Source organism: Hippichthys cyanospilos, chromosome 15, assembly GCF_059441005.1.
Source record: "Hippichthys cyanospilos isolate Australia breed blue-spotted pipefish chromosome 15, RoL_Hcya_1.0, whole genome shotgun sequence".
Taxonomy (NCBI): Eukaryota; Metazoa; Chordata; class Actinopteri; order Syngnathiformes; family Syngnathidae; genus Hippichthys; species Hippichthys cyanospilos.
In genome coordinates, this window is record NC_142383.1 from 14,904,590 (window position 1) to 14,930,000 (window position 25,411).

The 25,411-nt window shown below is 40.1% G+C and overlaps 1 protein-coding gene across 7 annotated transcripts in view; it reads right to left on the minus strand.

Annotated features, from left to right (window-relative positions):
* LOC148411848 (uncharacterized) overlaps positions 1-25,411 on the minus strand; it is a 233,151-nt gene that overhangs the window by 185,823 nt on the left and 21,917 nt on the right. For all 7 annotated transcript variants that reach the window (XM_088434194.1, XM_088434192.1, XM_088434196.1 and 4 more), the window contains exons 3-4: positions 23,268-23,354; positions 1,583-1,686 (exon numbers count right to left, since the gene is read on the minus strand). The gene's annotated coding sequence lies outside the window, so the exon portion shown is untranslated. The remainder of the gene's footprint in view (positions 1-1,582; positions 1,687-23,267; positions 23,355-25,411) is intronic.

Below are 25,411 nucleotides of genomic sequence, written 5' to 3' on the forward strand. Positions count from 1 at the left end.
AGCTTTGTCTTAAAATGTCTCTGAGAAGTGTCCTCAAATGCTGCTAAACCAGCCACTTTGAAACAAAGAGTACTACTGTATCTTCCAAAGTATTACATTTTGAGCAGTATGCTAAAAGCGCTAATTTTCTTCTGATATGGATTGTAATACAAACAAAATATCAGCAACAGGAGGTTCAATAAGTTTCGCCGAGCTCAACATACTTAGCTAACCCGTTCGGCACAAATTTTAATCCGTGAGTACTATGCTAAAGTATGGGAGGCAGAATATGGAAGTATTGATTTAAACTTCATTTTCTGCGTAAATATGTTACAACTTGCGGCTAAAAGTCCCATGCGGATTATCCGTAACAATTTTTTGTTGTTGTTGTTCAACTTTTACTGCTGCGGTTTACATACCCGCGCGGTTCATAATCCGAAAACTACGGCATAATTCTCAAGATTTTGATACCAGAAATGATCAGCTACAATGTACGTTGATAACGATATTTACCCATTTGAGAAATATGGTGTGAGCCTGCCTAGCGGGGCATTGAGTAAAGATTATGTGTAATGGGAATGGGGGGGGATAGGGGTGCTGCACAAGGGGTCATCAGTGAGTGTTTGGAGCTTGAGTTACAGGGCCAGCATCTGCCATCCGGTCATCAGGCCCTCATATCCATCACTGGGCCATGGCGTGGTGCAGCCCGGCGTTTGTAAAAACACCCAGAGGAAATGGAGTCTCTGGGCCAGACAAGAATAAAATTAGCTTGATGACTAAGTTCCTCCTCGGGTCCCAGCGGGAAAAGAACTCTGCCATTTGTTTTCATTACTTCCCTCGGCTGTAGGAGCGGCGGCGACGTTATGTATGCGTGCGTGCGCGACTTTTTGTTTGTGTGCACGCCATGTTCGCAGGAGCTAGCTGGCTAGCTAGTTCCAAAAAAAAAAAAAAAACGGCTTTGTCGTTTAATCAAACGTATTCTCTCGTAAACACGCCACTCCTGTTCCCGAGCCGCTTCGGCATGTGTAATATTTGTGCTGGGCCTCTCCGGAGGTGACATTAGCGTTTGGACCCGTTCCACGTGTATCCCTCACGGCTCGCGATATTGCCTTCAGCTACTTTATTGCGCCCCCCCCCCTCAAACAAATCTCTTATAAACACGCAAAGGTTGTAAACATTGATTGGCTCGCGAATGTGTTTTCATTCATTACCAAACGCGCATGACCTCAGCGTCCGAAACGTGCATCCAGTTTATTTTTGGGACGGAAAATCATATTTAGAAAACACGGGCCAGAACTTCAGACACGGCCAGAAGATCCCGTGTTCAGAAATGTTCTTTTCGAATATAATCTTATTTGTAAACTTTGACAAATAACCTTACAGATATAAACTCCTTTTTTTTTCAATGACGGGTTGCCAACCAATTCAAGCCAGTGCTCCGAATCCATTCACCAATTAGTTTTTCCGTCACTCCACTCTCTCAGATTAGTTCCAGCTTTTACCCGCGGTGCCGTTCAGAGGTGAAGTGAAGACATCTCGTAGCCTTTTAAAGCATGTAGCATTAACACCTTGGTCCCCCCTGAGTAAACCTCGGAGTACTGACCCGCAGCTCTTTGGGATGCAGCCGTGTGGAACGCGCAGGCCGGCCGGCCGCTCGCCGCTTCTCCGCTCGCTCACAACTCCGCTGGGAGGAAGGGATCGTCGGATCTGATGGAAAAAAGAAAAGTGCGCCATAAGGTGAGGCCTTCAGGCAAACTTGTGGGAATTGATCCGTCATTCATGTGATTTTTTTTTTTTTAAATGAATACTCTACCATGTTTTCTGTGTGTTTTAACATGTTTAAATCATTCGACACAATACAATGCAAATATAGTGTTATGGAATTAAAACAATGTGATAATGAGTATAATTCGCTTATTTCTGCCTTTTTTCTGTCCAGGATAAAAATACATTTCAGAAGAAGAAATTAGTACTCCAGATATTGGTGGTTAATGATGTAGTAGTAGATGTAGCAGAAAAAAAAAAAAACTTGTACCAGAAGTAGTAGAAAAAATTAGTCTGAGTATTACTTGTTTTGTTGTGGTAGTAAACTAAGAGGAATAACTAGTAGCAATAGAAGAAATTAGCATTAATAGTAATAGGAAAATAAGTACTAATAGTGATGGTAGTAGAAGAAATTGGTACTAGTTGTAGAATTATAAATTATATGAGTACTAATCATTGTGACAGTAATACTTGTAATGCTACTAGTAGTACTACTAGAAGAAGAAATTAGTACTAGTAATAGTAGAAAAAGAAAAAAAATATTAGTAGTAGTACTGAAAGAACTTTTAGCAGTAGGAGTAGAAATTAGCCTTATTATTATTAGTTGAAATTAGTACTAGTAATAGGAGAAGAAAATTAGTAGTAGTGGAATTAGTGAAAGTAGAAGTACTTTTAGTGGTAATAGTAATAAAACTAATACAAGAAAACTAGTACAAGAAACTTTTTGTGCACAGTATTACAGTGCATGCACAATGATCATTTTTACCCAATCAGCTTGTTTTTAGCGTATGTCACACATATACGCTGCACTTGTGAATAATTGAAATAGCTGGTGAGCGTTGTCATTTAAGGGCCACCATTAGCGAGGACACAGGAAAACCACCTATTACCAAAAACATCAAAAATTCATGAGCTCAGTAAAGAAACTGGTCACGCGGCGACGCATAATCCAAGACTGTTGACGGGACTGGAAAACAGATACGCGTTTGGTTCTTGTTCAACATCCCCTCAAGAGAATTCGGTGGCAAACTGGACCAAAAAAATCATCAGACAGACACGCATTCACACCATCGCTGAGTGGGAACCTAGCGCGCAAGCTAGCTTGTGGCTAACGCCGCTTAATACAAAACAAAATTTTGGTGAAGCACGGTTTCATGTATGAAAGGACATGCCAGATTTTTCATGATTTTGCAGCCTTATCACAGCCTTATCACAAAAGACTGGTACAAAATACAAACAAGAAGAAATATAGCAGTAGAAGAAGAAATAGTAGAAGGTACGCTAACTGTTAGCTTATATAGAAACTACACCGCTTGCAATCATTCATTTCTAAATATACGTGTTTTTTTTTTTTTTTTACATTCATACATTTTTTTTACATCCTTGGATTTTTTTTAATGGTTAAAATTTGGCGCTGTTGATAAATTTTTCTGGAAGAGGTCGTGGAAATTTACAGGACATTTGGTGAAGATTAAGAAGAAAAGATAGCAATAGTAGAAGCTAGGCTAACTGTTAGCTTATCTGATCACTTCAATGCGCTTGCAGACTTGACTTAACAATCATAAAGTTTTGACTTTGTAAATATATAATGTTAAACCTCATTAACATTCACAGCTGTACAATTTTCATAATCATAATAATGAAGATAAACATTTCAAAACTAGCAAAGAATCAGGCCCATATTTTGCTGTTCTCCTGCGATTCCCACACTGACATAAAACTGAACTTCTAACACAGACAGCAAACAAAGGTGTAATTCTCCTGCTATAAATAAACTGAAATAGAGGACACGCACACACACACACACACACACACACACACACATGTACCCCGCGTGAGGGAACAACACATGTTTTGTGTGAGGGCGGCCATAAGATAATGCATTTAAATGTGGATCCAGGAGTGGATGGAGAGAAAGCAGACGAATTACACGACTTCCTTTAGTGGGCTGAAAAGGGGGGAAGTGATTTTCTCTAATGCATCTCTGTGTTGTGTCCTTGTCCTCCCACCACGCCGACTGTTTGGGGTCCTGCGAAAACATGGGTCAAGGAGAGTGAGCGCGTGTGTGCCGAGTGGGAGGGGGGGAAGAAAAAAAAAAGTTTGCCAGTGACAAGGAAGTCAAATAAAGGGAAGAAAAGCTCCATTTCCCCGGCTAAACGTACCCCGGGGAGGCGTAAGGGAGTGAGAGGGAGATCAAGAGTGAGAGGAAAGGTTACGAACCGACAATACTCCAGCAAAGGCTGCAGATTTACAACTGGCGAGGCCCTAAAGAGCTCTGCCATGCTTATTCCTACAGCCAGTTAAAACAAATTGCGGCCATGTTTCAATCACCCACATCCTCCCGGCGAGCTCATCCGCCCGCGCCAGGCTTTTTGGCCCGCTTCGCCCTCAATTACTCCTGAATAAATACTTCAACTGAGGCGTCTTCATGCGCTGGAAAGTCCCCCCGCCTTCGCGCGCTTGTCTTCACACAAGGCGGCGAGGTCCAAAAGTCTTCACCCCCCCCGTCCCCGAGGATGAGAATACACGCGGCGCTCGCGGACGTTTGATTGCAAATTTGCGGTGGAAGGTAACTCGATCCGCTGTTTGATTTGAGAGCGACGTTGGGGTGAAGGAGCAAGGGATGGGTTTTTCTTGTCGGTATGGGGGTCACAGGAGTGACTTTTTCATGTTGCAGATTAAAAACAGATGTCAGTGGGATTACATCCCTCGGTGTCATCACTCACGCCCCACCTTTTGTCCGGGCGCACACGCGTAGACACGCAAACATTGGGAAGAAGCCCCCGTGGAGGTCAAAGGACCGGCATGGTTGGTGTGATGCTGTCCTGAAGCTTAAAGTGAGGTCATAACGACGGTCTGAACCGTCAACGGTAATTCTTGAGGAATAGTATGTATACGTATTGCCTGTGTGTATGTATACATATACACACAAAAATACGCAATAAGAATGCAAATATAATTTAACACACGTATGCATATGCAGTACGCATATATAAAAGACATCCAAATATAAAATACTGAACTACACATTGTTTATATGTGAATATATAAATCTGCACACATAAAGTACATTTTGAATATATGGGTATGGGTCAATAAGAGGAGACCACTTGGTAAAAGGAGAGCGAGAAAACAAGACGCAATGTTGAAAAGAGTGAAGCATCGGCGATTCATTTTTTTCATGATAATTCTGAGAAATTTACTGTTTTGAAGCGTGAAATGCAGAATAAAACTGAAAATTACGCTGCTTGCTTTGCATATATATATATATATATATATATATATATATATATATATATATATATATATATATATATATATATATATATACACACACACACACACACACACACACACACACACATACATACATACATATTGGGGCTTTCAAAACTATGATGACAAATTTCTATTTCGTAAAACTTTATAAAAAAAACTGGTCTTTTTACTTGCATATACTCGTGTATTATTTTATTGAGACGACAGTCGTATTAAAAACAGCTGCCTATTGCTGCCTTTTTGTAAATAATCATGACTGTATCTATGCAGTAATATGCATAATGCTGCAAATTAGTTGTTGCTCATCCACTTCTTTTTATTGACTACTTAATTTATGTATACTGTGTTTTTTGCTACAAACAATGCTGCTGACTATTATTGCTGTATTTTGTTCATATATACACTTCCAGTTTATCCAATCAAAAATTCGCAACAATACAGCATTATATCTTGTGGGTGGGGTTTGGTTATTATGATTACATGCAGCTACTGTCACAAACAATTGTAAATTATTCTAAATGTAAGAGAACATAACGCATACATTACTCCATGCATTTATTGTGAAGGAGTCGCAGGAATGTGACGAGCATTGAAGTTTTTTAGCCACTGAATACTGAAATATAGCGGCACGCCGATTCATCTTAATCCACTTTTTTTTTTTTCCTTCCCCCAACCCGAATACAAGGACTTGAAATATTGCCCGAGAGGACTGGGATTCATTAGGGCTCTGACAAAGCATGGAGAGGATCAAGCTTTTTTAAAATATATCCTTCTTCAAGAGAAGTGAGTGTGACATGAAAGATGAAAAAGAAAAAGGGGAGAAAAAAAAAGTTTGTCTGGAATTCCAACACTTAGTGAATCATTCGGACTTAAATAAACAGAACGATACAAACAGGCACACAAAACAGTAGCGCAATAATTGGATACACTTTATTGTTCGAAGTGACTATTTTGAATGTTGTACAAAACGACATTTAAAGAACCTTTCGACCCATAATGCGAAAACAAAATTGAGATACGAAAAATTTGTCGTCTTGCTCTCCCTTTGATTAGCTCCTCCCCTGATGCTAACCATTTAGCATCCAGTGTTGCGAAGGGCTAACACGGAAGTTTGGATAACGAGGCAGTTTTTCGTAGACTGAGAAAACCTGTATTTCGGTCCGGCTGTGAAGAAATATTATCTACTGTAGAAGAGATTCCCTCTGAAATGACATTTTCTGCCATTTACGAACTTTAAGAAGCTGTAGCTAGCATTTGTTTCTGTCGTTTACTTCATGTTGTTTTCGTCAGTTTAATTCATGCTGTAATATTTTCTGCCATTTACTCTCCTCCTGTGCTAATACTTGCTGATGTTGACTCAAAAGGTATGGGTCCATATTTTTGCTCAAATTGCACGAATTGGACGATTTCCATGAGAAACTAGATTCAAGATACGAAAAAAATCACCATATGAAAAGATGCCGTACAAAAAAATTTCGTACTTCGAGCTACCACAAATTTTATATATATATATATATATATATATATATATATATATATATATATATATATATATATATATATATATATATATATATATATATATGTGTGTGTAGAATTAAATTTTTCATAGGACCCGACTCTGCTCAAGAGCTGCGATGTTACACTGTCTGGTGTTGGGCCGAAGATGACCAGGCCCACAGGCTCGGGTCAGAGGAAGAGCAGCGAGCCGTTTATTGTTCCTGACAGGAAGCACGCCGAGGCTGCGAACCGGGACGCCGCTGCTGCGAACGTCGTCACATCACGAGTCACTTGAAGCGTGGCGACGAGATCGGGGGTCGCGAGTGCATGTCAGAAGGGAAATGGGGATAAACCGTGACTGCGGGATGTTGTACGAACATTTTTATGATGTGGAAAGCGGGAACGGTTTTGACACTGCTGGTGGAAGCCGCGAGATTCTAGCGGAATGGAACATCTTTAAAAATAATTTAAAAAAACTATTACCGTATTCCCCACGCTATAAGGCGCACCGGATTATAAGGCGCACCCTCAATTAATGACATATTGGAAAACTTTTTCCACATATAAGGCGCACCCTCAATTAATGACATTTTACAACTTTTTCAATCACAATATAGTAATACTCAAAGTAATAACAATAATAACTCAAATAATAACTCTAAACTCTCAATAGCATCATAACTTAATGTCAATATGACCAACCTTGATCAACTGTAAACAGGTAAAGCTTACTTTATCAGTTCATTCACCATCTACGAATCCCAATCTCAATATTGATCCATATATAAGGCGCACCTGATTATAAGGCGCGCCATCAGCTTTTTCAGAAAAAATGAAGGCTTTTAGGTGCGCCTTATAGTGCGGAAATCACGCTAAGTGTCATGCTGGAGCATTCAAACGTCTCCCTTCCTCTGTGGTGGCGTACATAAATAGTTTTCAGTCTTTGCACGTTCGTGGCAGTTATCCTCAAACAAAAATAATGTATTTTGTAACAAATTCTCACTTTCTATTATATCGTATTGAATTCCTGTTATGAAAACACTGATCTTCAATGATAAAGTTCTATCTACCATGCTAGTTTGTTCCTGTTCATTTTTACGTATAAATCAGAACACGGATTTATACTCATTTTGATTCGTTAAGGGAACCACAAATGGTAATAAAAACAAACAGGCGCAAACATTAAAGGCTGGAGAGCTTGTTAGCAACTAAATTTAGTTTCAAAGTAACTTTGTTCCGTTCTTATCTGGTGTGCTACACGGCGAAAGCATGCGAGCGAGCGTTGAGTGTGCTTGGCGAGAACGGGCCCCTCGATTTTCTTCTTAAGACGCTATCTGCTCGCTCTTGACCCGGCGTGCTTCTTGAAATACGGTTAACGGGCGCGCACGCGGAGGACATTCGGCCCCTCCGAGCCATTAGCGGGCCGAAAGGTGCTGCCTTTCAAGAGGCTCTTTTCCCCTTGAAGGCAAAAGAAGAAAACATAGCGTATGTTATTTCATGATCGAAAAACAGCTCTTAGAAATTATTACTCAAAAAGATGTTTTTACGTTAGGTTGCTAATTGGAGGTATTTTTGCTTTCAAGTCTTCTTGCAAAAGCCATTTTCCCCCCATTGTTGACAACTCCAATCTGGGCAGCAAAAGTACAATACTCAGAAAAAATTAATGTGAAATTTTAGAGGAACAACGGATGCAACGGCCTCAAAGTTAGAATTGTAAATGGTGAAAAAAAATAAACGCTCAAAAGAAAATTTGGTCTAAAATGACAAGAAAAGTCAGAAAAACGGGTGGAGATTAGGATAATTATTATTTTATATGTTTTAGTCTAAGTTTGAGCTATTACAAAGCTATGGACGTATTTGTGAACAGCAAAAAACATAATAGCTATGAATACCTTCATGTAAAAGGGCCATTTATACATATCTATATATATATATATATATATATATATATATATATATATATATATATATATATATATATATATATATATATATATATATATATATAGAGAGAGAGAGAGAGAGAGAGAGAGAGAGAGAGAGAGAGAGAGAGATACATACATATACATCCACCTGCACAGACAGACAGACGGGCGGGCGAACTAAAACGCGAAGAATTCAAACAGGTTGGGTGCGCTCAATGATATGATGCATTTGGGGGCAAAGTGATCACATGACCTGACACGGGTCATTATTGCAGCCGAAGGCCACATCCTCATGTTTAATATCTCCTCACTGCCTTGACCCGCGAGCCGTATTGTGGATTTATATCGCAAATCTGCTCCCTTTGACCCACAATTAACCTTAATGAAAATGGGAAGACTCGCTGGTTTTTGTGTCTTCTGGACTGCACGCGTGATGATTTGATCCCCCGCTACTTCCTCCGCCTCCCGTCGCGCCCTTCACGGACGTTCAGCCAATGGACATCAAGGTAATGACGGGGCGAGGAAAAAGAATGTTCTTTCAATAGATAATTAGGGAGATTGGTTTACCAGGACCACTCAAAGCCCATTCACATGCAAGGGGGCCGGAGCCGCGTTGTCCGCCCGGCCCCCGAAAGGGCTCCCCAGAGAGGTATTGGCCCCGGCTTCATTTCTCAGAGCAGGTGCCTGGCAGGTAGTCAATGGAGACGGCCGGCGGAGATATACAAGAGAACCATCCTCCCGCGCGAGGGGTCAACATCACGGATCAAGGGTCACGAGCGGAGGTCGCAAGGTCAATGTTTAGCGCGCACGGAAGTGGTCACGTGACAGGAAATGCATCCTGGGACTTTTGGCCAGTGGCTCCGCGCGGGCAAAAAGCGGAAGGAGTCTCGTTAATTGACGTGTACGGTTTTATTTATCGTTGTCATGTGGTCATTTAGCTAACAGCGCTACGTTCTCAAAGGACCTGCTGGATCATCCTTACGACAACAAACTTTATCCTTTATGTCATTTTTAAAATTATGACCAGAACACATTTAAAAGTACATTCCTCCGTTGTCGCTAGCAAATAAGCAACTCGTACACAAATAACGTAGATGCTAACCGAGAAGAGAAACGTCACAAAAACAAAATGACATATTTCGTAAGGCCACATTATTTGCATGTAAAACTGCTTAACAAAATTGCTTTAAGAAACACATAGTAGCTTAATGGTATCATATAAAGGAAATTACCATTGATATGCTAAGGGGTGGCCTTAACATTTGCGGTAGATATTAGAACGCCATGAGGAAGATGCAGTAAGCTCTCATCTTTTCATTAGTCATATGCATCCATCCATCAGCTATATCATCTTATATGCAGTCATTAGATGCAACCATCCATACGTCAGCCATATTATCATACATCCACTTATTAGCCATATCCATCCATTAATCTACCCATCCATCCACCCGTCCAATCATTAGCTATGTTTAGTTTTTTGTTTTTCTGCTTTTTTTTAATTGCCTACTTCATTATTTGCTCGGTTATGGATGCAGTCCGATCGGGGAAGTGAACAGAAAAAGAATTTCATTGTGTGGTATTACGATACATATGACAATAAAACTCATTCATCTTCCAATCAAATCAAATCAAGCTCATTGGCGGAATTATTTTGCCGATTTTTGTCATAAATATACTCCGAGCCGCTTCCCGTGACAAGGAGATACAGGAAGAAGAGGTCAAAGGTGAGGTGCACTCCAATTTGTAATTGAATCTCAGCGTGGAAAAGCGATCAGTCATTGGCCGTGGACTGCCATCCCTGAGGGGAGGGGGACGAATCTATCACCTTTTCCAAGTGGTTGCCGTCGGAAATGCAACTTCGGGGTCCACAAAATATTTGTATTTTTCGTATCATTGACAAAAATGCATACGAAAAACATTTTGTTCCTGTGACGATGATAACTCTTTCCCCTTTTTTCATACCATTAAAACTCACAAAAACATTAGCAAAACGATAGCATTTTCCGTTAGCATCGATAACAAGACGTACGTATAACACCAGATCGGATCTGCACGTCAATTTTTCTTGCGCTAATCAAATAGAAAGCCCGCCAAGTAAATATCTATCGTCCTATAGCCCGGCCCGTTTACAACACGGCCGAGGCTGTATAAACGGCGTGCGGCAAATGAAGAATTTCTTTTAACGCGTCGGTCCCGCTCGGCATATGCCCGATATAGGAAACCCATAGCGTCAGTAGCTCCGGAGGTCAAAGGCTAGCGAAGGTCAAAGGTGTTGTTCTCCTTTCTCATCACCAAGTGCATTAACATCTCCTGCCCGTGCCGTCGCATCCAGATGGCTGGGCAGGCCCGCGGACAGATGTTCCGGTTTTGAAAAATGTCCAAAATGCACCGTCGAGAATATACGCGGCTCCATCATCGCCACATCATATTTCAAAAGGAAGATGGATACTGAAGCATTTAAAAAAAAAAAAAAAAAACGCGCTACATTAAGTCATTGATTCTCTGGGTATGGATCAACTTTCATTGAAAATTATTTGAAAGAAAAATAGTGTTGACATCGAAAAGACGCTTTGTTTTGGGACCAAGGGGGAAAAAAACGGAAAAAGATCCGCGCCAAGGACAACAAACGATCAGCTGAGTCGATGATATTTGACAGTGATGGCGATAGTTAATTGAGATGTCTTCGTGTGATTTATACTGGCATTAATCTGGATCCGATCCAGTTTCAAATGTGTTTCACATCACGGTTTGAAACCCTGTGTACACACAGCAAATTGATATACATGTGTATTGAATATCTCTCAAACCGCTTGTTCTGTGGAAAAATGGCAAGGCTAATACAAAAAAATAAAAAGGAAAATAGTTTGGGTAATGGGTAACCCCCACCCCACCCAAAAAGACATTAGTGGCCCAAGATTTAAAAATACAAGAAAGCTTAAAAAAATGCTTTTAGAGTAAAGGACTGAAAAAGTGTTCTTGAGATTTCGCTGCTAATTATGTATTTTTGCTTTGACGTTCACTTTTTGTGAGAGCAATTTTTTTTCCCATTAACACAATGTTACTCTGGCCTGCAGAAATGCTACAAACACTCAACTTAGGAAAAAACATGTTACACATTTACACGCGCTATAGAACCAAATTCCGACCATCTTGAGTTTGATTTTTTTTTAAATGTATAATTTGAATTAATTAGTTATCTGTGCATTTTCGTATGCTCTGTTTTTATGCCTTGTTATTCTGTGTATAAAAATAGGTGTTGGAAGTTTCACGACAAAATTAAAAACAAAAAAAAAGTAGCTTTATTGATTTACTGATAAATTATTTTGTTGATTTGTTGGTTAGTCATTCACGCAGTTACTCATGATAGCTAATCAGTCAGTTCTTCATATTAGTTAGTTGTTTTATTGATTAGTTGGTTAGTCAGTAATTCATATTGGTTAGTTAGTCAGTCAGTCAGTCAGTCGGTCTGTAATTCATATTGGTTAGTTAGTTAGTTAGTTAGTTAGTTAGTTAGTTAGTTAGTTAGTTAGTTAGTTAGTTAGTTAGTTAGTTCTTCACATCAGTGTCAGTTAGTGAGTTAGTTCTTCATATTGGTTGGTTAGTTAGTTAGTCAGTTAGTTAGTTCTTCACATCAGTGTCAGTTAGTTAGTTAGTTAGTTAGTTCTTCACATCAGTGTCAGTTACTTCTTAATATTGGTTGGTTAGTTAGTTAGTTAGTTAGTTAGTTAGTTAGTTAGTTAGTTAGTTAGTTAGTTAGTTAGTTAGTTAGTTAGTTAGTTAGTTAGTTAGTTAGTTCTTCACATCAGTGTCAGTTAGTTAGTTTGTTAGTTCTTCATATTGGTTGGTTAGTCAGTCAGTCAGTCAGTCAGTCAGTCAGTTAGTTAGTTCTTCACATCAGTCAGTTAGTTAGTCAGTTCTTTACATCAGTTAGTTTTTTTCATGAACCTGGTTTATCATCAATATATTTAACTAATTCAAAAATAAAATGTAAATCATACATACACAAGCCTTCCCAAATAGTAGTCACAAAAATAAGTGTTGCTTTATCTTTGGTGTGAAACAAACAATTGCAGGGGAAGAAAAATATGCGTCACCTTATGTGCGAATAAATATCACATGCCTGTCAACGTCTCCCTGATCGATTCATCAAAGAATTAAGCAAAATGGGAGCTGTCCATCTCTCAAAATCCCGTCACCCAATCAGCACGGCCCTCCGACGGGAAACCCCGCCTCATTGTCATTATTTTAAAGCGCGGCGAAAGCCTCCAAGGCATGCGCGCAAGTCAAACAAACGCGGCCGCATGGCACCCTGCCGCGAGCTTTGGCTTGGGGTGCCTGAGATGGACACACATTTGCACACCAACGCACACATACACACATAAGCCTGCCCGGAGACCTCCAACATGAACCTGCTTCTCTCACTCAGCGAGACATAAATCAGCGGGCTCTCAGCGGCCCCGCTGGCCCCTCAGCGCCATGCCGAACCCAACTCCACGGGAATCAAACGCCTGTAACAGGATACAAAAACTAATCCGGGCCAGAGACAATCGCCGGCATGCGGAGGGGTGCTGATCGAAAACCGTACCCCCGCTCCCCCCTCCCCGCGCCCAACTCATCTCTGTCATGAGACCTTTGACCCCTTTGCACAGACGACACGCTAGGGTGAGGTGCTACTGGTTTGCTACTGAAGATGTAACCTGTCAGGCTCGCCTCCGCTTCTCAAAAGTCTCGCGCACTCACAAAATTTCTTTGCCTGACTAACACCGCTTGTGTAGATAAAGACGATCGACTGTCTGCATGTGTTGCTCCACCATTTGTGTTCAACCGTATCTATTTTTGACCTGATACCACCATTTTTAAAGCAACATTGTTTGCCTACATTGAGTGCTCATCTTTATTTTTTTTGCAAGTCGAAAAAAAATTGCTGAATGACAAGTTATTTGCCCGACTCCCCTAAAAAAGAAAATCCAGAATTGAAACATACGTACTAAAAACCGCCCAGGACTGCTCTTAGTAAAAGATTCAATTGTTTCCTACTCAAGTCTGTCCGTCTGTCTGACGGTTTACATGTGTTGCTCCACCATTTTTGTTCAAATGTTTTGTATTTTTCACTTTATACTAGCATTTCTGGGAGGCGCTACAAATCCAAAAAAGCAACGACTGACAAACTGAAAAACAGTTTCTTCTCCTTAACCCACACCATCTGTGAAAGATAACCACTGTACAACATAACAATATAACCCTGTGCAATTTCACACATCACAAAACATGTGCAATATAAATTAAATAATATAATACACTCATATTCCCATACCCTAACCCTACGAATATATGTATATAATAATGCCACTGCACCTTTTATTTTAAATTCTATTTTTCTTTTATACTTTTTTTTTATATTTTTGCATTATATTTTTGTATTGTATTTTGTCTTTTGCAACAAAACAGGGAGATGCTGTAATTTCATTATGCACTTGATGTTAAATGACAATAAAGGGCTATTCTATTCTTAAAGCAACACGATTGGCCTATATTTATCATGTTACAAATCAAGTTCATTGGCGGAATTTTTTTGCCAATTTTTGTCATAAATATACTCAATCAAAAGATTGGGGGGGAAAAAAATTAAAATGTCATTGTTTGCGCCCCGTCCAGAAAAAAAAAAAAACAAAAAAAAAAAATCGAAGAAAATCAAGCATGTAAACTAAAAACTGCCAGCGACTGCTCTGAGTGAAGGCTCCAATAGTTTCCCGCTCGAGTCCTTCTGCCTAAGCGCATCCATCCAAGACTCCATCTCTCACCCCCCCCCCCCCCCCAAGCAGTGTCGCTGGAATGCCTCTGTACTCTGCTGTCCTGATAGAGTGGCCACTGTTTCAGCGTGATAACATCAGGCACCAGGGCCTGCGCAGCCATGGGGCTCCGAGACACACTTTTATGACTTAAGTGTCTGGGACACATATCTGCAGCCATCAGCTCCTCTGTACACCCTCATCACATACTTGCACACATGCACCCCTGCGCACGCACGGTTAGCCACCCGCAAAGCATGCAAAGGCGCGCTCAAACTCACAAACACGCCTTGTTTGTTCCGCTTTGAAAAGAGCAGCTAAATGAAATCAACTTGGATTTGATTAGTGACACAGACTGCGTTATTATCTCCTTATTAAAGGCTTGCGCTCGTGCCTTCAAGACAGTCGTTAACCACGCCCTCACTGTAGCCATCGAACGTCTCACTCAAATTAATATGAAAGCGTACGCCGGATAAAATAACTTCCCTGATACTGAAAGGACAAATTAACCATTATTATTCCAGATGGATTTAAGTGTCGTCTTGACCGTCAATAAGATATCACAAGTTAGCGCTATTTAAAGTACCAGTCAAAAGTTTGGCGACAACTTCTGATTATTTACAACAACAAAATCCTAAAATGTGGATTTCTTAAAAAAAGCAAAATATTGGTGGAAATATGCAGTAAACTGAAACATGTTAATCCAAATAGAAAATGTGAACCCTCCTGTTGTGTTTGTCAGCAAGAAACAACAATAGAGTCCATGGGTCATTTTGACCCGGGACATATTAAGTCGCCCGAATTTGTCAAAAATGTGTAAACTTCAGATCCAATATTTTGTTTTAACCAGTGACTTATGTTCATTTATCAAAAACATCCTAAATACATCGGGTCAAAATGACCCAGCCCCAGCGCCATGTATCATAATCCAAATAATTCAAAAACTTGATTCTTTTTTTTTTTTTCACCCCGCTCAGAAACAGGAAAATTCTTGGGTCATTCTGACCTTGGGTTTGCTTGCCAAAACTTGCCAAAATCAAAAACATAAAAATGCTATTTTAAATAGATTATGTTGATCATACTCAAAACTACATTCAACATTAACTTTCAAATTGGTCAGTTTGAACCACAACATAGGAGCAAAGTTAACAACGTAATTAAAGAAGGCTCATTTTTCCCGATATATATATATATATATATATATATATATATATATATATATATATATATATATATATATATATATATATATATATATATATATACAGTATATATATATATAAAAACTCATATTAATGGTATATCTGTATCCTCTGCATGTGCTGCTGGTTTGGTTAGCAACAACGGTCAAATGCTCTCTGTCTTGAACATATGCACGTGAACAAAAGCTTGAATGAAGCTAGATAATTCTAATGACTCACCGGGACAAAGGAGGTGTCTGTTTGAGGTGTTTATTTGTGTTAAGTAGATGACACACCTGGCAACTCGTGGAAGCACGGTATCAATTAGAGGGGCGGCCGTATTGAAGAAAAACACAGTAGTTATTTTATAATGATATGCTGTAGTTCCTCGACGGTGACAAACACAACCTGTTTTTTTTTTTTAATTACTTTAGCACAAAAGAGGAGGCGGGACTTGAAAACCAGCCACAGAGAAGTGGATGTGTTCATGCCAAGCGAGGTAATGCGGTCTTAGATTATTTTAAGATCAGGAAAAACGATTGGTGTTCTTGAAAGATGAACATAAGTCCCTGTTAAAACAAAACTAAATGTGGATTGTAAGAATTTCAGACACATTTGGGTCACGAAACATGACCCAAAAACTACAAAATGGCAGATTAAGTCAATTGTTTACTTCAAGTAATGCATCTTTATCCTTCGACATATTCCAGCCATGTGACAAGTAGAATGCAAGCCTAGAAAACAGACATTTGACGTCTATATCTGTCATTGGGCGTAAACAAGTGTTTAAATCTTTAATAAAATGGCAGATTAAGCCAGTTATTTTTTGCAAGTAATTCATTTTTATTCTACGACATATACCAGCGACATATAGTGACAAATGGTTAAATCATTTACTGCAAGTCCAGTCAAAACAGACCTTTGACGTCTATGGCCGTCATTAGCACTTAAGTTTTTAAATGTTTTTTTTTTTTTCAAAATGGCAGCTCAAGCCAGTTATTGATAAGCGAGTAACGCATTTTTATCCTTCGAGATATGCCAGTAGAATGATTAACTCATTCAATGCAAGAAAAGTTTTCAAGATTAATATTTGACGTGTATATCCGTCAATGGCATTGAATGAGTTCATATTTCATCTCACAACACTTTATAAGCTGTTGAGCTTGATTAGGGGTTTAACTGTAGACTAATATCAAATTTTGTATTGTGACAAGAAGAATGATTAACAAAGAAAAATGAAAAAAATAATATTTGCCGTGTATATCCGTCACTGGCAGTGAATGTGTAAAACAGTAAATTAATGACTGAGCTTGATTAGGGGGTAAACTGTAATAGACTAACCTCAAATTCCGATTTGCCACAGTTTGATGGAGCTGGGGAAAGAAAAAGTTTACACTTTGAACTTCCTGCACTTTAATGGCCATATACCACCGGGGTCATCGGAGTAAGTAAAATGTTCGAAAAAAAAAAAAAAGACGCGTCGCACCCTTGATGGACAGCAGCACTTGACTGGTCCCCATTGACGGCCAGTCACTCAAAGAAGAAGGAGGATGAGATGAGTTTCTCAGGGGAGCGAGGATAATAAAATCAGTGTGTGTGTCCTGAGTGGGAGCCATATTTGATGCTCTAACAGAATCAAGGTCTTTGGCGGTCTTTTAGCTGGAGCAAGCACATTTCTTTGAAGCCCAGCCACCTTGGCTGCGGAAGCATTACCGAGCCCGAGCTTTTCTATACATTAAGCACAACGCAAGTGCATTACGGACCGCCGCCCCGATTGTACTCGCTCTTGTTAAATATGATCCCGGCAGACCTTTTGATTTTCCCCGTTTTTTTGTTTTTTTTGAACTCCCGTGCCCGACGCCGCCGCTCCTCCTCTGCCTCCCCCTCCCGATCGGATTAGGATCGATTGTAGCAGTAGCAGACGCGAGGGCCGGGACAACGGCGCGGCGCGATTGCGCTCCTCCCGCCCCGCCTCGGAGACTATTCAGGCGACTAAATAGAATGATTTGCCCTTAGATGTCAAATTTCCTCCGAGACGAGGATGTCAATACCAATTAGATTGTCCGCAGTTGCCGTAGTTACGCCAAGCTCCTCCGCTCCGAGACACTCTCTAACATCTCACTCCCCTGGCTTTTTTTTTTTTTTTGCGGAAGCAGAGTGGTGGTCTCGGCACCAAGCCTTCAGCCTCAAATCAGTTTTACGACTGGCGCTGCGCAGACATTAGGCTAACTCCATTAGCTTCTCGGACGCAGATGGCCTGAGGGGATACTGAGGGGCCACGATGGGACCGAGTAGGTGCGCGTATGCGTGCGAGGCCGCGAAACCGAAAGACGGGGAGGGGGGGCGACACCGTCTTAACACACGGTCTTTTGGCATCCCCTTAAAGGTCACTGTCTGCCGGTCGGAGGAGGCCAAAGCCCAGCGGAGCGAGAACGTAAACAAGAGAAGGGTAGAAGAGGGCAGAAAATGGATTAACGAACAAATGTAATTAGGAGGAAAGGGAGAGACTGGGAGAGGGGACTGTCTCCACTTAGAATGGTGGCTCCTGCAGGCGCTTAAGTGCAAACATGACAAACAGATGTGGCCATGGCTGGCCAGACACAAGACTACACACACTCATTAGTATACAAGTGCAGCAACGCTCGCATGGATACACATCTTCGCCCACTTGCTCTCAACACGCTTGCTTCACCTCTTGGAAGCATGTTGGACAAGGGAAACCATAAGTACGCTCTTTGCTGTTGGGCATTTGAAAATCGGGGTGGACTTTTTCAACTGAATATGCGTGGAGAAGATAGCCAGAAATAGAATGATACCGATAACGATACCACTTCTACTTTTGAGACAGAAAATTTTCCCCAAAAAGCCCCTTCTGTTATTGTTTGCGTCAATAATGTCCCCGGGTCACTTTGACCCGGGGCTTATTTAGTGTCTAAAATGTGTTTCATCCAAATGCAATATTTTATTTTAACCACTGATCAGTGTTCAATTCTCAAAAACAGCAAAAATGTCTCTGGGTCAATATGACCCGGACGTGTGTGCATTCATCCAAAAGTGTTAAAAACTCACGTAACAAAGGCAAAACTTCATGTTTAGTTGATTGTTACCTTTGTTTCTGCGGAATAGTGATAACATCCTGGGTCAATGTGACCCGGGGTCATGTGTAATTATCCAAAGATTGTTTCTAAGAAACAGCAATAATGTCCCTGGGTCTCTTTGACCCGGTTCTTATTTTGTGTTCGAAATGTCTATAATCAAATATTTTGTTTTAACCAGTGATTAATTGTCATTTCTCAGGAACAGCAAGAATGTCTCGGGACAAAATGACCCGGATATGTGTGCATTTAGTGAAAAAAAAACAAAAAACAAAAAGGGGTCAAAAACTCACAAACTAACAAAGACAATACAATATGTATAATTGTTACGTTTGTTTCTCTGGAATAGAGATAACATCCTGGGTCAGTTTAACCCGGAGAAACAGCAATAATTTCCGTGGGTCACTTTGACCCGGGTCTTATACAGTGTCCGAAATGTCTAGAATCCAAATCCAGTATTTCATTTTAAACAGTGATAAATGTTCTTTTCTCAGGAAGAGCAACAATGTCTCTGGGTCAATATGACCCGGAGGTGTGTGCATTCATCCAAAGGTGTCCAAAACTCACGTGACAAATACTTCATGTATCCTAGTGTGTTACGTATCTTTCTTTGGAATAACTTCCTGGGTCAATATGAACCAGGGTCATGTCCAACCATTTTTAAAATTTTAATTTGTGTCCTCTGTAGCAAACATTTGTTTATGGTCGATATTACTGGAATATTTCGAGCTAACCTATTAAGTCCTCGGGTCCTCGAGAGAGGACATTTTGGCCCTTTCATTGACGCCATGTGTTTGGTAGGAGTACAATTATTTTAACTGTGTTTCTGAGACAATATGGACACAATAATGGACACAAATGAATAGTCTGGGTCTCAGGAGGATATGTAAGCTTTATATTTCATTACATTTCCTCATAGATTGTGAAACATCGCACTGGTGACACCATTTCAACTGAAGTTATCCAATACGGTTATTTGCCCTTTTACGGGCAAAGAGTGAATCAATTGAGACGTGATTTATTGCCTTAACTCTTGTTTACATAAAATATATGTGCAGGGTGCTTGGCCGGGCTATAATGTTTCAGTTTACCTAGTGTTGTTCTTTCAGAAGCATGAAACCGTACACTTTCTTTTCCAGGTTTTTCTGCGCAACGCCTAATTAGTTACTGCAATTGGCTAAAATCAATACCTTCCCAGAAAGCATCAGAATAAGGAGCCGTTAGCTCTGTTTTCACTTGCGCCGCCATCAAGGAACAAGTCAATGATGCAAAAACGTGGAATGGAATGAAGCAATTCATTTCTTATTGCTAGTTAGCTGGAGGGCTGTCACTACGTAATATCACGCTAGTTAAAAAAATAAATAAATGAAAAACTGTAGATACGCCACACTAGACACAGGGTTCACAGCACGAGACAAAAGTAGCGGCTTACAGTCCGGAATTTACGCTAAATACAACATAACCATGTCTAACCGGAACTATTTTAAGCTAAACAACTGCTTTTACTTGTTTATGAAACAGTCATTGATTAATTTGATTAATCATTAATCAAATTTGATTAGTCATCGATTAATCGTTTTGACAGCACAAGCTAGCAGGGTTCAGCAAAAAATACATACTTTTTTTTTTTTTTAACCCTAGGGCCACAAAGGGTTCTAAAACTTACCAAAATCGCGGGGCCAGGAGCAGATGTATGGAGTTTTTTGTTTGTTTTTTTAATTGTAAAGTTACTATTTTCAATCATTGATAGTTCCGCTATCTTCCAGAAATTTAACATTCTTACTCTTCTGAAATCACCGTATTTTTTGGACTTGACGCCACAACTTTTTTCTCATGATTTGAGCCCTGCGACTTATAGTCCAGTGCAGTTTACAGTATATACATATGTATGAATGTATATATGATTTATGTGCAATGTTTTTATATGTTGACACTGTTGCTGTAAGGAGGCAATTTAAAAAAAAAAAACTCGTTTTGAATAAAAATTAGGGGAAAAAAAAAGTATAAAATTTCCATTTACCATTTTTCGGCGTGGATTTTCGATGTTATGAGTTCGGTGCAGCTATTTTTGCTCAATTTTTGCTAGTGCGTCTTATATATTGGGGCAGCTTATAGTACAAAAACTAGGGTAATTCGGTCGACGATTAGTTGTCGATTAATCGTTTAATTTCGATAGCTCTGCTGAGCAGGGTTCAGTTTTGAAATAACGTCTACTTTTTTTCTTTTTTATCCCGCCAGGTCATTTTATGTCATTTTTAAATTCCTCATCTAATGTATGCTCCTCAATGAGCATACGTAAGAGGTGCGTATCACCGATTGTTCCGATTTGGCAGGCGAAGTTGTTCGGGCAATCCTCGACAGTTTCATTCCATTCTGGCGCGCAACCTGCATTTCAACGTTGATTTAACCTCTCGGTGACACTCGCGGCAGATGCTTTGAAATGGCCGTAAAAGAATAGTTTCTGCATGATGGCGTCTGCGATTAGGCGGCACATCTGCACCGGCAACAAACACACACACACACGCATGCAACAGCCCCCTCCAATTTCAGAGGTTGGTGTTGGTTGGCGGCCAAGGCAAACATTTCCCGTGAATAATTGCGCCGGATTGATTTCAACTGGGCCGATTAGACGGGGTCTCGGAAAGAGAGGCAACAAAAGAGGCGCGGCGTGGAGAGCGGCGGGAGGAAGTCGAGGAGTTGCGGAAAGATCAACAGGAAGCCGAGGAGCGACTTTGACGAGCGCCGGGATTCTATAACCAGTCCGACCGCAAGCCTTTCAGAGGCGCATTTCTGCCGGCTGAACGCGCGGGAGTCACCCGTCAGTCAAACGGGCAAAACAAATGCGCGCGCAAGCTCTCGACTTACTCGCCGCATCTCATTAGCTCCGTTGCACTTATTTGTCTCAGAAGCTGCGGGCCCTCCGAGGGTTTTCCCGGCTCTCCTTTTCCTCCCTCCTGCTGAATAAGCACGCAGAAAGTGACCATTAAATCTATTGCTGATGGAGAGACGAGTCCAGGGGAAGGTCAATATTAACGTGGGCAGGATTTACTCGCGCCGCGGGACGCCCACCGCGGTGACATCATCGTGGACGCCAAACAAATTGCAACGGGGGGTAAAGAAAATGCATGAGGGCGAATCGAAACGCGCCTTCTTTTTTGTTCGGCCCTCCGTTTGGGCTGGGGCCTTGCCGGGCTGGGGTTAGCGTGAGAGGAAACCAAAATGCCATTGGGGCACATTGTACCACAAGAATTTACAGGAAAAATGTGCGATACATTTGTGAGATTTTGGAACAAAATAAAAATGATTTTTTTAAAACTCATTCAATGAAATGGATTGACATTAAATCCGACAAAAACTTTGGAATGAGGTGGAACGGAATCTAAGAATGCAGTATGTTGGAAGTGCTAATGGTAAGACATTAAATTATATAATGTAAAATATAAGATGATGTGGAATGATGTTGGATGATGAGGAAAGTCATTGATGTAAAAGGTGCGTAACAGAAAAAAATGTAATTGCATGTTTGCAAAAGAAGAGTAAATTATATGAAATAGTACATTATATGGAAGAGTATATTATGATGTGGAATGTTATTGGTGAAAAATATGCAGTATATAGGTTAATAATGTGGATGACATGAAAGAAGATAAAGCTATTATGAAACTGAATTTGGAAAAAAATTAACGTGGAATGTCAGTTGTGAAAATGTAAAATGTTATTACATGATTGAAAACTATGGAACAACATAAAATGATGTGGATTGCATTGGTGAAAAATGATGTGCAATTTATTGGTGAAAAATGTAGTTTAATAAATGTATTAATATGAATTAAATGGATTTCTAGTGAAATATGGAATTGAACGTAAATTATTGAAAAACAGAGTGATATGGAATGATATTGAATGATATGAAATGATGTCAACGATGTGCAGAAAACAAAAAAAAAAATGAATAATATGGAATGATATTGTAAGATGTGAAATGATACTGTAAGATATGGAATAATTTGGATTATATTGAAGGATATGGAACAACATGAAATGATGCGGGACAACACTGTTGAAAAATGATGCGGAACGTCACTGGTGAAAAATGACGCGGAACGTTATTGGTGAAAAATGTCTCGGTGTAAAATGTGGACGGGAAGTAAATGATACGGAACGAATGATACGGAATGGTCTGGCCTCAGATACTTGAAATAATTGGCCGGTCCACCCTAAACGAAAGCAGAAGGAAATACAGTAGTGGACGAGATTAAAGGGCGTTTTGCGCTCATCTTTAAAGTCACACTCGCAGCCTTTCCTCCATTATCGCCGCAATTAGACGCCGCCTAATGAAAAAGGCATGTGAACGTGCATACTCCATAAAATCCTACTTTCAGCACCTCTGAAATTAGAACTTAAGTCCCCCCAGAGGGGCTATTAGGCGACAAATCCCCCGCCATTGACCAAGTTCTGCCCTCTGCCCGCTCATGACTGACGCCCCCCCCTTCCCGCGACCTCTTTGAAGTTCATCGCCGCGGCAACCGCCGCATCACATCCTCTCCCGAAAGCGCCGAATAGCGCTCGGCCCCTTAAGTGAGCGGAGGTCGGACGAATGGGAAGTGGCCAGATGTTTGCGTCCCATGCAAACTTGTGGAGACATGCGCTCGCCGTGGGGCTGCATTAATGATGGCGGGGATCCATCTTGGACGGTGTGTGTGTGTGTGTGTGTGTGTGTGTTGCATTGGTTGTGGCCGTGCACACACTCACCAAGTCACATGTGCTTGCAATAAGTTGGTCTTAGCCGCTCTGATCCGACAAACAGATGCACGCGGGCCGACGTTCTTCTGGAATTTTCTATACAAGAGAAAAAAACAATAATTGAGATTCTATGGAAATTATAGCTTTGACTTTTATGACTGAACGAGAGAAGAAATTAAGGAAACGGAGCGGCATGTGCGTGCCGCATGCTAAAAAGTCATCACGACCGCAAAGCTTTTTTTAAAAAAAATAAAAATCCATCATTTTTTGTCGACAATGAAATCCGCTTTAATAATTTAGCTCCTACTTTGGAAAAAGCCTGCCCATAAAAAATCATCATGATATTTTCATAGGCATTCATTAGACTCATTTAAAATTAAAATCTCCATTTGAGGAAGAAGTAAAAGTCATTGTTTAAGTGCTGCGCACCATTTTGGGAGGTTTTTTTTCCTTTTCTTTTTACTTTTTATCTCAAATACAAAAATTACCTCTACGGTTTACAGTTTATGAGTAATGTAACATGTTTATCGTTAGAATTTAAAGGGAAATTTGGGTTTTTCGCACCCAATGTTTGAAAATCCGTGGTAAATACAGGGCCAGAAATGTTTCAATGAGGGTCAATGTCACTATTTCAAGCAACGAAATAATTTTATTTTATTTTATAAATTCACATGTAAAAAAATGCCATCGAATATAACTAACATATCAAGGCATCTAAAACACGTAAAACTCACACAAGAAACCAAAATATCTCAATTTCTCTTAAATTTTAAGACAGCAACATGTTCATATCATAACAAAATTCTAGTAGCTAACCTATGCTAACACTAATGATAAAAAACGGGCTAACAGAAATTAGCATGAAACCACAAAAACAGATCATGACGCAATTTATGCTAACTATGATAACACTATGCTAATGATACAAACGGGCTAACGGAGATTAGCATAAACCATACAAATAGATCATACAATTCGGATTCAGACTTTTCCAGACAAAAAGTAATAGACTTTTCTTAATGCTGATTTTTCATTTTTGAGATTTTAAGTCAAACGAACCCCAAAAACAATGAAAATGCAACACCATAATGTTCATATAATAACAAAAATCCACAAGCTAACCTATGCTAACACGATGCTAGCGGTATGCTAAAGCTACATGTATATTCTGTCTACATAGCCGAAACAGACGATTTAAAAGGGCAAAACTGTACATTTTGTATTTCTCGGGATGGACATTTCACTGCCTCACTATTGAACGTAAAGTACTTGTCAAAAGTAATAATGGCCGGAAAAAAAGATAGCGAAAAGCAAAGATTAAAAAAAAAAAAAAAACGCACACACAAGGGCAAGCGAGGGTGAATGAAAATGTAAAGATTGCGTGGAATGCTAGTGGTTGAACTGCGGATGAACCCCCGAACCCCAATCTGCACCTGACAGACGACGTTATTTGCATTGACATACAACCACAAACTAGCAGCCGGCGTGTTGGAATTCCACATTAAGATGGAGAAGAAAGGGCGTGAAAATAAATAAAACGACGCAAAAAGTCAACCGTTCCACCGCGGGAGAGTCTGTGGGAATATTCCACATCCACGATAATTGCGGTACATTTAATATGTTAACATCCTGTGCCGCGTTACCTCAAACATACATTGAGGTCTGGAGGGTGTGTGTGCATGTGTGTGTGTGTGTGTGTGTGTGTGTGTGTGTGTGTGTGTGTGTGTGTGTGTGTGTGTGTGTGTGGAACTTTACAGTCAATCAGTGGCATTTTTAAACGGGAGGGGGAAATTTAGTGGGGCGCCAAACCACTTCAACCAGGAAAGTACTGTGCGCGCTCTTAGGTTATAAATTATACGAACAACACTTAAAAAAAAAGAAAAAAAAAATCGGTGTAAAATGTCACATTTAGGTTTTTGCCCATCTAGTAATGTAGATTCAGAATAGCATAAAAAAATAGTCATAACAAGTTGGTGTGTCACGTGTTGCTAGGCAGATTTCGTGCAGCAAAATGTACATACGGTATAAGCACGGACTGGCTATAGACACCAGGACGGTGTAAAATTTAAAAATAGTACAAAAATAATCATGAGGAAAAAATATACAAATGTCCCGGATGTGCAGTCTATTCATTTGTGTCCACTACAGTGGAC